General features: G+C 37.7%; 1 protein-coding gene across 7 annotated transcripts in view; it reads right to left on the bottom strand.

Moving 5' to 3' along the window:
- THRB (thyroid hormone receptor beta) overlaps positions 1-15,547 on the bottom strand; it is a 425,807-nt gene that overhangs the window by 340,592 nt on the left and 69,668 nt on the right. The window lies entirely within an intron of this gene.

The raw sequence follows: 15,547 nt of genomic DNA, 5'->3' as shown, positions 1-15,547 counted from the left end.
CTTTCCTTCCCTCCCTCTCTCCTCCCTTCCCTCCCTCCCTCCCTTTCTTTTCCTTCCTTCCTTCCTTCCTTCCTTCCTTCCTTCCTTCCTTCCTTCCTTCCTTCCTTCCTTCCTTCCTTCCTTCCTTCCTTCCTTCCTTCCTTCCTGGCCCATCTGCAGACACACATGCTTATCTGCAAATAAGCAACATTCTAATGGGCCACATGATGAATATAAATATCAGTGATCGATGCTCACTGAGCATCTTCACTGCATTGAGTACCATGGAGTCAGTTGAATAGAAGACACACAGGAACTCAGAATCTAAAGCAGGGTTTCTTAATCTAGGGTCTGGGGTTTGTGCCCTTGTAGGGGGAAAAAATATCACACCTTTACTTTCATTAACCTAACTGAAATTTAACAAGTCCTCCGATTATGAGTGTACATAATAAACCACAGTAATACAAGCAATACCTAGACTTTGTTACCAAGAAAGATTATGGCTATTTTTATATCATATTACAGTTGTTGAAGATGTTGTGGAATATATAATTAATGCTCATTGCTACTTCAAAATGATTATAGTTGTTATACCTGCTGCTTGGTTACAGTGAACCAATTTTCCTTTCTATAGACTCTATCAATATCATTGATTTTCTTTATAATCATATATTTTATTTTTCTTTATAATTTTATATGTATTATTATTGTGTTATATTTATCTTAATATTAATTTACATTATTTTATGCATTTAAAATATTTTCCTGAAATATGACTTTATCGGACTTCTAAAAGAATCTGTGACAAAAGACAACTCTTAAGAGCCCCTCTTCATGAAGTTTGTATATTTTGTATATTTTACAATGTTGTGAAACTCAATGGGCACTTTACATTTTGTATCTCATTTCATCTTTGATCTCATTTTATCCCATTTGATCCTGTGACATAGGTATTATTTTATTCCTAATAAATAAGTAGTTATTTAGAAAGGAAATAAAAAATTTAAATAAAAAATCCATTTTTTTTTAGCTTTAGGTAGGTACCACCCATTTATTAATGCCTTTTGCAATACGTATGTATCCTATGGAGTTTAAATGACTTATCCAAGGTCATATAGGTAAGAAGTATCAAAGGTAAGTCCTGAACTCTGGTTCTCTCTGACCTCAAATTGAGCACAATTTTCACACCATTACACTTAAGTCCTGCAAAAGAAAAAGATAAAAACCTTTTTCCTACCTAAAGCAGGAAAATCTTGTTTTAAAATTGGGCAGCAGAAAATATTTGGAAATGAAGTTGACAAAGATATCAATAAAATGAAAGTGCCTTATTTTGAAAATTAGAATTTATTACATGCATTTTTATGAAATGGAAATTTATTATTTTATACTGAACATACTCGTGTTTTATACTGAATATACTCATAATATACTCATGTTCTGCTGTGTACATGAAAATGTACTTTTTTCTTTTCTCATTTTGCATTTAAGTTTAAAATAAATTAAATAAATAAATAAATAAATAAATTAATTAATTAAAATGAATTAAAATAAAATAAATAAAAATGTAAAAAATAAAATGAAATAAAATGATGGGGTTTTTTTGGTCAAGAAGCTTTGTATTGTTGAAACCACAACAATATAATGTAGTTTCCAAAAGGCACCACAACCACTTTTCCTTTTCCCATCTAACTCTGGAACCACATCACTATCTATTTTCATAACTGTCTATACTTGCATGTGTGCATGCATACATACACACACAACACACACACACACACACACACACTACTTTAAGATCAATATTCGTGGGTTGTCCATCTAACTAAATGTTACAGTTTGAAAAAAAGGGACATATTCCACCAATTTAGTTTCTCCAATGTAGATTATTAGGTTTGTCTCCTTTGACTCAGTTGTTATGGATCTCATTAAGAATATCCTGTAGTATTTTGAGTCTTCATTCAATCAGTACAATGTCACCCGAAAATAAGAATATCTATTAGACTCTACCATCTGTAGAGAATTCTTTTATTTGGCAGGATACCCTCCATAAAACCTATGATACTTCACTAATGAGGGAAGTTACAGAGACATGAGGCCTGATATCAGGAAGACCTGGGCTCAGATCCCATCTCTGACACATACAAGCTGGTTAACCCAAAACAGATTCATCATAGCCTAGTTTTCTGTGTTAAATAGGAGAATGGATAGAGCTCTGGGCCTAGAGGCAGGAAACCTTGTCTGCCTCAGTCTCCTCAGCCGTAAAAATGGGGATCATAACACTATTTGCTCCCAGAGTTGTTCATAGGGTCAAATGAGATAATATTTATAGTAGGTGCTTGATGAATTCAAGCAACTTATAATAAAAAATAATAGATGGAATGCAGTTATACATAGAAAATTCACCCAGCTAGCCAATCTCTCCAGAGCTATGTTGCTCTGCCATCACCAAGCTTCACAAAATTTTTCTTATTCTCTTTTCTTTTGCTACAGCCAGAGAAACAAAGTCCACTCTAAGGGAATGCCAGTCTAGAAGCTGAGGTTCTCTTTGCTTTTAAATGCTGCCAACAGACAAGTCTAAAAGTGGAAGGACCACTGGTAGCCAATAAAACAAACTCTAAGACCTTGGCATCTGGTTCTATCATTTCCTGGCAAGTGGAGGGAGAAGAAATGGAAGCAGTGTCAGATTTTGTATTCCTGGGCTCAGAGATCACTACAGACAGAAACTGCAGCCATGAAATGAAAAGACCTTTGCTCTTTGGAAGGAAGGCTGTGGCAGATCTGGCAAATAATGTAGTTTATGAAAGGTACCACAACCACCTTTCCTTTTCCTATTTAATTGTGGACCCACATCACAATCTGTTTTCATGGCTGTCTATACTTGCATGTGTATATTGCACACACACACACACACACACACACACACATACAGACATACAATTGTAAGATCAGTATTAATGGGATGTCCATCCAGTATATTAAAGTATATTAAAAAGCAGTTTATTAAAAATGAGAGACATCCCCTTAATGACAAAAAATCACATAGTCAAAGGTATGTTTTTTTCTAGTAGGAATGTATGATTATGAGAGTTAGATTATGAGAAATGCTGCAGAATCAACACTCAAATTGTGGTGCTGGAGAAAATGTTTGAGAGTCTCTTGGATAGGAAGGAGATCAAATTAATCAATACTTAAAGAAATTAATTCAGTCTTTTTCCTGAAAGATTTGTTACTGAAGCTGAAACTTAGATATTTTGGGCAATTAATGAGAAGATGGAACTTATTGGAAAAGACTCTAATGTTGGGAAAGAGTGAAGGCAAAAAGAAAATGGGATGGCCAAGGATGAAATGATAGGTAGTGACATGGAAGGAATCAACATGAGCTCAGAAAGACTGAGAGAGAGTGGAGGACAGAAGGACCTGGCTTGCTATGATCCAGGGAATCATGATGAGTCTGACACAACTGAATGGCACAAGAACAGCAACAATACAAATCTCCTATTGGCTCGTCATACTCAACTGCCATGCTTCCTAAATTTGATGTAAATTATGAAGATTGAGAAGGAAAAATCCCTTCCTGGCATGTGGATCTCATGAGCAAGAAGAAATGTGAAGTGGGAGAAGGCAGGACATGCTACCATGAAATAAAAAGTACTGGGATGCTGAGTTTTCTCCATTTAAAATTTCTATCCATTCTATCTATATTTTCCATTTAGTGGGTATATAACCAATTACACATGTAAGCATAGACCACTGTGACCTCAAAGACCAAATATGCTACTGAATTTGTAGATGAATTGTTCCCAGAAAGCCCAAGTGACAAATTGACAACATAGGAACATCTGATAGGAATCCCAGCTTGAGAATTCACAGTGGAGAACCCCATTGAAAAGCAGACAGCAACTCTCTATTTTAACAAGGCAGGGAAAGAAATGAAATTGTTCCACTGATTTATTAATAGATCATCATTTAGTCCAATTGCTCTAATTTGCATTGAAAATTTGTCCTTTCTTTTATGAAAGTTGAAAGCAAAGCTATAGGCACACTTCCACAGCGTTCCTGGGTCTATTCTCGACTCAGAGATATACTGGGGGTGGGATGGGGGGAGGTACAAACTAAAAAAAACAAAAAACAAAAAGAAAAACACAAAAACTAGGCCCAAATCTCACATCCATTTTTAGCTGATGCTAAGGGCTCTCCTCTTCAGCATGTCCTCATACTCTGCAAAGTCTGTGATTTCTCACAGATGTTTGTGATGGTATGAAAAAAAATTAGGAATTGATTTCAGTCTAAAGTTTATCTTTTAACCTAGAAAGATTTACATGAATTGATGCCTAATGCAATGAGCAGAAGAATGTTGTGCACATAAGAACATCACTTAGTGATGATCCACTATGATAGACTCAGCTCTTCTCAGCAACACAGTGATCCAAGACAATTTCCAAAGTCTCATCATGGAAAATGCTATCCACATCCAAAGAAAGAATTATGGGGATTGAATGCAGATTGAAGCATACTATTTTCACTTTTTTTTTGCTTTTCGGGTTTTTTTTTTTTTTTGGTTTTTCCCTTTTGTTCAATTTCTTCTTTAACAACATGACTAATGTGGAAATATGTTTAACATGATTGAACATGTATAAAGCTAGATCAGATTGCTTGCTGTCTCAGCTAGGTGGGAGGAAAGCGAGAGAGGGAAAATATGGAACTCAAAATTTTATAAAAAATGAATGTGCAAAAGAATAAAGTTCATCCTTTAGCCTTTGGCAAGTATGAGGCAGCTTTGAATAGTGGGTAGAGGCCTGAATACCTGGGTTCAAAAGTATCCTAGCTATGTGACCCCCAGAAACTCATATAAAACCTCACAATACTCTAAGCCAGGGATGTCAAATGAATAGACACAAAGCTCCTTATTGTGGCAGAAATAGATTAAAATGTAATTGGAAAATATTAATAAAATAAATGAAAATACAACAAAATGTGGTTAATGTTAATATGTGGCTTTCTAAGTCATTATGCCACTCTTAGGTTTCAATTGGGTGTTATGACCCAATTTCTATTTGAGGTTAGTGATACTGTTCTTTGCAAAGTAGGAACTTCATATCTGACATTTCTTTATCTGAGAGTTCCCCAAATCAAGGAAATCATAGGTTCGTCCCTTGTCCTCTGTTGGATAATAGGATATATTGTCTTGACTTGAAGGTACCAATATGGTGCCCTAGCAGAACAGAGTCCCATGAGGCAAAGACTATCTTCCTTTTTATCTTTGAATCCCAAACACTTAGAACCATGCATTTCACTCAGCAAGAATATAATAAATGCTTCTTGAAATGAATTCTAAGTGTTTCTGCAGAAACTGCTAGGTTTTAGAATAACAACAAAGGACATGAGATTAAGGTTGGATTAATAGTTGGGAGGGAAGATAGTAACTGGCTTAGCTTTCAGCTTCCCAGCTGGGGCTGGCTCCTTGGATCATAAAATGAGAGTTCTAAAGCTATAAATAAAAAATTTTTTAAAAAGAAAACTCTGACATCCTGGAGTCAGGAAAGACATCAATAAGAAGAAAGACAACTAAAATACTTAGAACTGAGCCTGATTACTCATCTCAGCTGGGCGATCTCAGAGTGAGACAAATTGAAAATATTGCTCATTTCTTAAAAAGAAAAAAGAAAAGAAAAAACATCCTAAAGAACACAGAGGGGAAGAGCTTATATCCCTCCAGGAAGCATGGGCTCCCAGTTAGGAGCCCACATCATGCTTCCCCTTCTGTACAAAATTCCCAGAATCAGCCCTTGGGAAAGAAACTCCCAGATGTTTGGGGTGAGGTTGGAGGAGGGAGGCATCGCAGCTTAGTGACTGGTAATTGCCTATACAGCTGGTTGAACAGCAGACATGCAAATTGACATATTGGTTTGAGGTCAATCTGGGAGCTTCGCTGTTGACAATATTTACTGCCATGCTGAGTAGTGGGATGTGTATGGAATGACTTTTTGAGTTTTAAATGTGCCATTCTGAAAGAAACAGGTGAAATACTTCAAGGACTTCTAATTTCACCAATATGGCTATCTCTTTCCATTGATAAAGATAGACATCTGTCTGTGGTTTAGATTCAATTCATTGAGTGGAGAAAAGAGGTCTGGACTTGGACATCAGAGGGGCTTGAATGGCACCTCAGGCATTTACAAGTTGTGCCACTCTGGCCAACTCACTTAATTTGTCAGCCTCAGTTTCCCCATCTGTAAAATATGGGGTTGGACTTGATGAGCTCTCAGAGTCCTCTCAATTCTAAATCTATAATCCTATGACCCTGTAAAGTATAAACTATCTACAATGTCCCAGGCACTGGAAAATGTAAACAAAAAAATAAAATAATGAAAAATGGTTTCTATCCTCAAAGAACTTAGATTCAGTTGGGAGGGGAAAAAAGTCTAGAGAAGCAAATATAATAAATATGTCTAGTAAGTCTGTTAATAGGAAATATATTTAGATAAATCCTAGGGAGCTGACTGATGTCCAAAGAAGTAAACTGAGGTCCAGGATCTCAAAGGGCAAGTAAGACTTGCACCCAGACTTCCCGACTTCAAGTCTAGTCTATCACGCTATCCATTAGTCTACATTGCCTACATTCAGAATGCACAGAATTACTTGCTTCTCCCCTTTGTACCCTCCTCTCTCTAGGGCATATATAGAATTAAGGTCTTTTCCAGTCCCTTTCTTTCTCTGACAGAAGCCTGCCCTCAGTCCCAGACAAGGTCTTTTTCTCTGTGATGATCCATGATGCAATTGCCAACAGGATTTATTTTTCTCCCTAAGCACTCAAAGATAATAACCCAAGTTATGTAATAATGAACTTCATACTATTGAACAAATTAAACCAAGTCATATAGCATTGCCTTCAGTCAATGAAAAACTTGTTTGCAAGACCTGGCCAATCTATAACAAGATCAAGTGTTTTTTTTTTTTTTTAAACCAAAAGAGAGAGATTAAGGTACAAGCTGAAAACTGGAATGAAGTTCATGGAAGAGAATGTTGCAACTTTAGAGCACTGTTGATATGTTATCAGGTATGAAGCTGAAGCCTCCCAGGAAAGATGACACATATCCTTTTCCCTCTTTGCTCCTAATATTTTGTTTTCCACTTTAGAGAATCCAGAAATCTCTTCCACCTCATTGGCTCTCTGCCATGTGTCCACAAATCTGCTGATTCTCCCCAAATTCTTAAACAAAACAAAACTTTCCTTGACACTCCTGTTCCATTTGGCTCAGTCCCACCCCTGTCTCTTCTTCACTGTCAAATTTCATGAAATAATTCACATCGGATGCTTAACCATCTTTAGAGCTCCCAATCCCACCACCTCTCATAGACTGGCTTCTATCCCTATCTACTAAAATTACTAAGTCAGAAGACACAAAAAAAGGCCTCCTGATTCTTCAATTCTCTAGCCATTTTCTCTGACCTCAACCTGTTCTCCCCAGACACTATGAGCCACCCTCATCATTCTGGATAGTCAATCTCTATTCCCTCAGTTTCAGGAGTCATCACATTCTTCCAGGTTTTTCTTCTTTTTTGTATTTATTGTTTATGCTTATATAAATAAAGTAAGGTCCTTGAGAATAGAGGATGATTTCTTTTTATCATTGTATTCCCGGTGTCTGGCATGGAGGAGGTGTGCAGTAAATGTATGTTGATAGGTTTCTCCGTCTCTGTCTTTTCCTCATCTTCTACTCAATCCTCAAAGTTTTGACCCCAGTTCTCTTCCTCCTCTACATTCTCTTGCTTGGCTTACATTGTCATTCCTCAGCACAGATTTCTCAAATCACTATCTTCATTGTTGACCCCTTTTTTGTGTTGAAAATCCTTCTGTGATTTTCATTTCCATAAGATCTCTTCAAATTTACTCTCCTCTCTGCTCTCACTTGTAAAAGTTCACCTTCTTGAAGTCTTATGGACTTCATGCCCTCATCAATCCTTCTCCAACCGGCCTGAGGAGACCACTATGATCACCTCACATCTTTATTCACAGACTTTCACAGGCTCCAAACCACAAACTGAACAGGATCTGAACCCTGGATTCTATCATTTAGGGCCCTCAATAATCTGACTCCAGTCTCTATATTCTACTTCATCTCATATGCTGGGCATTGTAACCAACATGGATTTATCCTCATTTCCTGGTCTTGTTCTTCTCTTTCCTGTCTGAACCTTTTTACACATCTTTCTCTATACCCAAAACGGATCCCTACATACATCTTCTTCATTCTAATCTATTCATCAATCAATTAATAAGTATCTATTAAAGACATATGCCAGATACCATCTTTCTTCTAAGGTTCAACACAAAGAAAAGCCAAAATAGTCCCTGCCCTTATGGAGCAAGGAAGGGAAATACAGACAAATACATAAATACACAGACATAGACACATAAATGTACTTATACCTATGTATACTGTATTTTCCTGATACTTTTATGACTGAAAGTATAGTCATATCCTCAAAAGAAATATCAAACTTTGGAAGAAGGTTGGATTTGGGGTGTGAAGAGGAGATAATGAGTTCTACTTTGGACATGTTATGTTTAATTTGAATGAATAAATGCAAAAGTCCATATTAACCATTTGTTTCTAGAGAATACAGTCCAAGATTTCAAAAAGCTTAATGTTAGTAGGAGGAGATGATGCTTATAGAATTGTTCGGTTTCAGGGAAGACATAAAAACTAGTGGTTCTTGGAGAACAGCAGCAAAGCAGAGGGAAAGATATTTCTTGTCGTATCACTTCCATTGAGAGAGACAGACAGAGAGAGAGAGAGAGAGAGAGAGAGAGAGAGAGAGAGAGAGAGAGAGAGAGAAAGTGTGTGTGTGTGTGTGTGTGTGTGTGTGTGTGTGTGTGTTTATGTGTGTGTATTTTAGACATTGAGCCTTTGATAGTAATACAAGCTTTGGTGGCATCTTTCTTCCACCTTCAAAGTTAATGTTACTGAGGAGGTGGGGGCTATAACATCTATACTTTAAGTTTCTTGTCAACAGGGATTATTTCATTCGTTGTCATTATATCTCAAAGCTTTGGCCCAATGTCTGGTCCATATCAGGACATTATTGACAGTTGCCTGCTTGTCTCCCTGTCTCTGCTTCCCTGAATAATGGAGCCAGAAGCAGGGCTGGTGACTTGAAGGGTATGGCTATGCCCAGTATCTCTGGAGAGGCTTAGAAGAGGTGAGGACTGCAGTAGCTGTGGTGGTCTGACCTCCCTTTTCCCCCTCCACTGCATTTTGCTGCTTCAGCTAGATAGCTAAGGGTACCACCAGGAAATACTTCTCTGTATTCCTCATATGGTCAAACTTGAAGCCCTCTGTGCTTTTCAAGGCTTCTTGCCAAGACAATCACCACAACATTCATGGAACTGTTCATTTCCCCCTCCACTTTGCCTTATTTTCTTTCTTTTTTTTTTGGCAAGGCAACGGGGTTAAGTGACTTGCCCAAGGTCACACAACTAGGTAATTATTAAGCGTCTGAGTTTGGATTTGAACTTCTAAGTCCAGGGCCCATGCCTTATCCACTGTGCCACTCAGCTGCTCCACTTTGCCCTAATTTCACAGCATAACACTTCCCAAGAGTTATCCAAGGAGTGAACCAGACCTCCTGCAGATAAGCAAAGGACTGACCTTTACACCAATTTCTCTCTCTATTACAGTATTAGCTTATTTCATTTTGTGTTTGCTCAACAAATAAGTCTAGGCTTAATGAAGTAGGTGAATCAGGAGAACCTTGCACCAATCCAGTGTTGCAATTCATGGCTGTGGGTGGGAGGACTGCGATTCTCAGAGACTCACAAGCAAATCTTCAGAGATTTTCCAGGCTCCCACACCTTCTTTTTCTGCCCTTTTCTCTCCAGAATTACTGTCGAACATGGTAGGACTCTCTAGCAGTTAAAAATCACTACTGAAGGAGAAGGCGAAGGGGTTTCTCTGAGCGTCAACCTATTTGATTTGTCCCCAAACATGTAACCCTCTAGTTTCCTGTCTTAACAGTCGATGTTGTTGTTTTGGTGTTGTTTGTACTATATTATCAAAGAGGACCATGACATCAGGGAGGTGATACAACAATAAGGGAACGAGCCTGGAGAAGGTACTGGTGGAGGTAAAGGCCTTTCGAAGGCAAGGATTTAAGAAGTGGAATTGGAAGGGGTTGCTACTGAGGTGGAAAGATAAAGCATTTGCCTAGTGTGGCCTTTTAGTCTAAGAATGCTACTCTTTGGCCAAATACTTAAGCCCTTCCATGACTTGATTATTTTAATATTTTATCATTTAAGGCTTAAATCAAAAGTTTAATTTGATCTTCCATTCAGATTGTTCTGCAGCTTAGGCTATGAGTTGGTTTGACAGAGAAAAATCATTTAATCCCTTAAGAGAAATCATTTTCTCCAATCGGAAGAAATCTCATTTATGATGATCATTCTTCTCTTGTCCTTTCCAAGTTGCATTGCTGGATTCATTCTTAAACCAAACATTCAGTACCAGAATAACAAGATCATGGAAGGAAACACTTCTTGATTTGGAATTCTTATACCCAGGATAGAATCCCAGCTCTACTACTCACAATTTTAGATATATTGATAAGTTACTTTCTCTCTTTCACTTTCCTAAACTGAAAAATGAAGGAGGCAGATCACACATCCTAGGACTAAGTTTCCTTCTAAACATTTGGTCCTTTGGCTCTCAACTATTAAGAAAATTTTTTAAAAATCTTTTGTCTACTGATGTGTTCTGTGTTTGGAGAAATGCATTGATGGTTTCGTGGAGGATTGTAAACGCCACAGATGACAAACATTGCACTAGATGGCCGTTCCAGTTCCAACATTCAGTTTCCTACAATCTCTCTCAGCTCTGACACTCCAAGTTTTATTCTCCCTTTACTGACCTAATATTTTTATGTTCCCTGATCTAATTAATCTGATCCAATGTTTTGTATGGTCTATAATGTAGTTAGAAAGGTAGTGCATGGTAAGCAAAAAGAGAGTCAGTCTCTGTGCCAGGAAGACCTGGGACTAGAAGAGAGCAGGACCAACCCTGTTTCTGACACAGAATGGATAGTGTGATGCTGGGCAAGCCTCTAAGACAAGTGTTTCAGGCATCTCTAATAATACATGTCTCAGGGGAGATGCTGATCTGCATTAGTGAAGGGAATCTCCTTCCTGGAAGGTGCCCATATCAGTAAAATTATATACCCTAAAGGCTGAAAGATACAAAGAAAAATGAAGAGAAAGCAGATGTCCAATAATATCTGTTGATGAGAAGCAAGAGGATCATTTAATCCTATAACTTTTATTTATGTCCTTCCATGCCTAACCCAAGACTGGTTCTCTCCCTAGACTCCAAACCAGACAGAATCAGTTTATATTATACTATTCTCTTGTGCAACTGAGAAGGCTCATCAATAATTATTAGAGCTGAGCACTACAGAGCACTTAGAGGAATTCAAAACCTTTTATATCCATCGTCTCGTTGCACCCTCACCATTCTCCTCTGTAGGGTGGTACCATTATCTGTCCCAATTTATAGAAGATCTGAGTTCAAACTTGACCTCAAAGATTTACAAATTGCGTGACCATGGTCAATCTTTGTTTGACTCAATTAAAAAGGAGAGGGTGGTGGTCTAAGACAGGCTCCTTGATCTGCAATTCTTCTCACCCTATAGTGGTGGATTTATTTCGTTTTTATCATTAGTTTCAATTCCAACCCCATTCACATTAAAAACGCTCAAATGCTTTGCAATGAGCAGAGCTTAGCCAAACAATATCTCACCAACTGGAGGAACTTTTCCACAATCAAGTCTGATATGAGTTTTGGGCCAAATGACCATGAAATAAGCAGCAAGGCTAAAGTCCAAACAGTGAGTCTCCTCTCTAACCAATCATTTAACAAATATTTATTGAGTAAATGGCACTGTGGGAGAAAAAGGAATAACCTTGAGGAGCCTATGCTCTTATACTTGAATTCTTCTGATTTTCTACTTAGGGAGAAAAGAAGCGTTGAACTAGAAAAGTAGGACAAAGATATTAGACTCAATTCTGGTTACTCTAGCATAGAAGCTGCCTTCTGAGGTCCGTCGGACCCACTGCCCAACTGATGCCAAGGAAAGGGAGCTCTCTCAAACATGACTCTAAATGTGACTGAGATGATAAGATGTAGTTTGCAAGCTATAAAGAACCTTAGAGAAATGATCTACCCAACTCTGATTTTTACTGATGAGGAAACTAAAATCCATAGAAATAAACTGATAGTAAATTAATGGAGCTGGGATTTAAACCCCAGGTTTTCTCAAAAACTATTGTGCCGTAGATTCATTATGAAAAAGAATCTACATGCTATATATATATATATTTACCCTTGCCAGTCCAATGAATGTTGTCTAGCTTCCTGCTCCTGCTCCATTTCCCCCTTCCTTATCAGATCTAAGAATCTATGAGTTTCTCCCCAACTTACATTTTTCTATTATTACTCTGACATTACAAAAACATTTGACTGATTCATGTTGCAAGTTTAAATCTAGTTAAATCATTATTTAGGATAAAATATATCCCATTCTTATTGACTGATGAAGGAATAGGGTGTCCTGAATCAGAAAGGCTGTGTAACTGCAGACCCAACAACCTTTCAGTAGAGAAACTGCCAATGAGGAAAAGATTTTCATGCCAGTTGTTCCCTGGATACCAATTAGCTGGATACCAGGATCACAAGTTCAGACCAAAGACATATGTGTGCAGCCATAGCAAATACTTTGAAAATAATTAGACAAGTTAATCAGTTCAAGCAAGACTCTGTTAAAAGTTAATGTTTTACTTTGGTATGCTATGGCTTTTTCCTTTTAATAAAAGTCACACAAGGAAAACACACACAATATACAGACATATACACACACTCATGTCTTTACAAACACACATATATTTGTATATATGCCATATATAAATATATGTATGTGTGCCCTTCTCCCTGCAAAAAACAAAACCTAAACTACTGCTTCCTTCATTCCAGAAGGATTTTTTAATTAATGAGAAGAGTACTGTATTACAATAAAAAAATAGAAAATATATATATTTGCTTGTTTCCTTACCCAGCCCTAGATAAAAGGGTCAGGAGCCTAAAGATAAAAAAGAATGGGGTTCCAAGCCCACTGTTGATTGGATTCAATTTAGGAAGTTGAGCTGTCTGCTTAGGAGAGTACTACACCTTTCTGGTCTCCCCAACAGATTTAAAAGCCTTTTCTCAGTTGGTCTCACCAAGTTTCTCACGAAACAATATGGGATTGCATCGTTCATAAGGAAAACATGTGGGTCTTTTTTAGGTGTTGCTATTATGCCAGCTAAGACAGAATCCAAGCATGAATTTCTGAACCCATTTACGAAGGCTTTCTAGAGTGAGTTCAGATCATGTTTCCAAAGAGAATTTCTCTTAAAATGGACATCAGGCAGACTCTTAGTTGGACTAGGAAATGAAAATTTTGGTATAAGAAATGAAGACATACATTTAAAACCAATGTGAACCCCTCAACCCTGACTATCTAGCTTTTAGACTACTCAAGCTTATCGTTTCTCCCTTTTCCTTCTTCAGTATCCTACAATGTTCATTCATTCCTCTGCTAATGAGTGTCCAGTTCTTTGTAAAGCCTTTTAGGGTTTTCTTGGCAATGATATCGAAGTGACTTGCCATTTCCTTCTCCAGCTCATTTTACAGATAAGGAAACTGAGGTAAACAGGGTGAAGAGACTTGGCCAAAATGTCTGAGTGTCTAAGGTCTGATTTGAACTCAAGAAGATGAGTCTTCCTGACTTCAGACCTGGCATTCTATCCATTGAGCCACCTGGCTGCCCCAGGATTCAGCATAATGCCAAGCATCATAGGAAGTAATAGATGTTTTTGGAATGACTAACTCACATTAAGCTTGCAGTCCACTAAAACTTCCCTATATTTTTGTTCAGGCAGACTTCTATCTATCCACATCTCCCCTAACTTATACTTGTCATGTTGATTTTTTGACTGCAAGTCTAAGACAGACATTTATCCCTACTAAATGTTCTAACATTTAATTCAACCCTATGTTCTAGCCATTTGGGGTCCTGACTATCATCCAGTACAAACCACACCTCCTAGCTTAGTGGCATTTGCAAATTTGACAGGCATGATATCTCTTCCACATCTACAATAAAAACAGTTAGCTAACCCAGAGCCAAGCATAAATTTCCTGGAGCATTCCACTGGAGACCATCTTCCAAAGTGATGCCCCACCATTAACAGAAACAAGTTGCTATGAATCATCATTGAGTTTAACCAGTTATAGTCATCAAACTTTAATATCACTAACCCTACAAAGCTTTTCATCTTTTCACAAGAACAGTATGAAATACTTAGTCAAAAGTTTTAGTTTTGCTAAAATATAAGTACAAATACTGTCTTCCAATGATCTGCTAATAGTAACCATTCAATAAAAGCAATAAGGTTAGTTAGGCATGACCTTTTCCTGAAGTCAAGGTGTTTCTTAACTATTACTGCTTCTTTTTCTAGATGTTCATGAACCATCCCAATCTGTCCTATAATTTTTGCAGGAATTAAAGTAATCTCATTAGCCTTTAGTTTTCAGCCTTTATTCTCCTTCCTTTTTCAATAAATCAAGGTAGCATGTCCTTCTTCAGTCCTGAAGTCTTTCTCCTTTTCTCCAGGTCTTCCCAAGATCACCACTGGCAGTGGCTCATCAGTCATAGCTACTTTTTTCAAGACTAGGGATGTGGCTGGCTTCAAAGGATTTGAATGAATCAAGGGCAGTTAAGGGCTCTTTTTCTTCCTCCTAATTTATAGCAACTATTACCCAATCCAATAAACATTGCCTTGTTATGTGGCAGGCACTGGGGGTGCAAATAGTATTCGCTTCCTATTGGTCATTTCCTATTGATCCTGTCCAAGCTAGTCCAAAGCTCCTTGGGAGGAAAAAGAGAAGCCACAGTATTGAGCAGGTCATTCTGTTATCATCCTTCACTCTTCACAAAGTAGTCCTTCCTCTCTTTCTCCTTCCCTTTCTTCTTCCCTTCCTCCTCTCCCTCTCTCCCTTTTCTCATCATTCTCTTCCTTTCTTTCTCCTTTTGTCTTTTTCTTTCTTTCCTTTTTCTTCCCTTTCCCCCTCCTCTCCTTTCCTTCTCTCCTTTCTCCCCTTCCATCTTCCTTTCATTATTCCCTTCCTCTTTCTTTTTTCCTTTTTTCTTCCTTTCTTCTTTCCTTCTTTCTGTCTTTTTTCCCTTCCTCCTCTCCTTTCATCTCTTCCATTCCTTTTTCTTCTTTCCCTCAAACTGTCTCTTTCTTTCCTTTTCTCCTCTTTCCTTCCTCCCTTTCCTCCTTCCTTCTCTTCCTCATTTACTCTATCTTTCCCTCTATCCTTTCCTCTCTCCCTCCCTCCCTCCTTTTGTTGGAGAGTTTCCTCAAGTAAGCTGTAAATTCCTTGGGGGGGGGGGGGAGATTTTGCATTGTACTGACCTTCCCAAATTTTTTGGTCATATTTCAAGACTTTTGAGACTTTTAGTATTCATATTTCTA

Source organism: Macrotis lagotis, chromosome 7, assembly GCF_037893015.1.
Source record: "Macrotis lagotis isolate mMagLag1 chromosome 7, bilby.v1.9.chrom.fasta, whole genome shotgun sequence".
Taxonomy (NCBI): Eukaryota; Metazoa; Chordata; class Mammalia; order Peramelemorphia; family Peramelidae; genus Macrotis; species Macrotis lagotis.
This window is presented reverse-complemented; position numbering and strand designations above follow the sequence as displayed.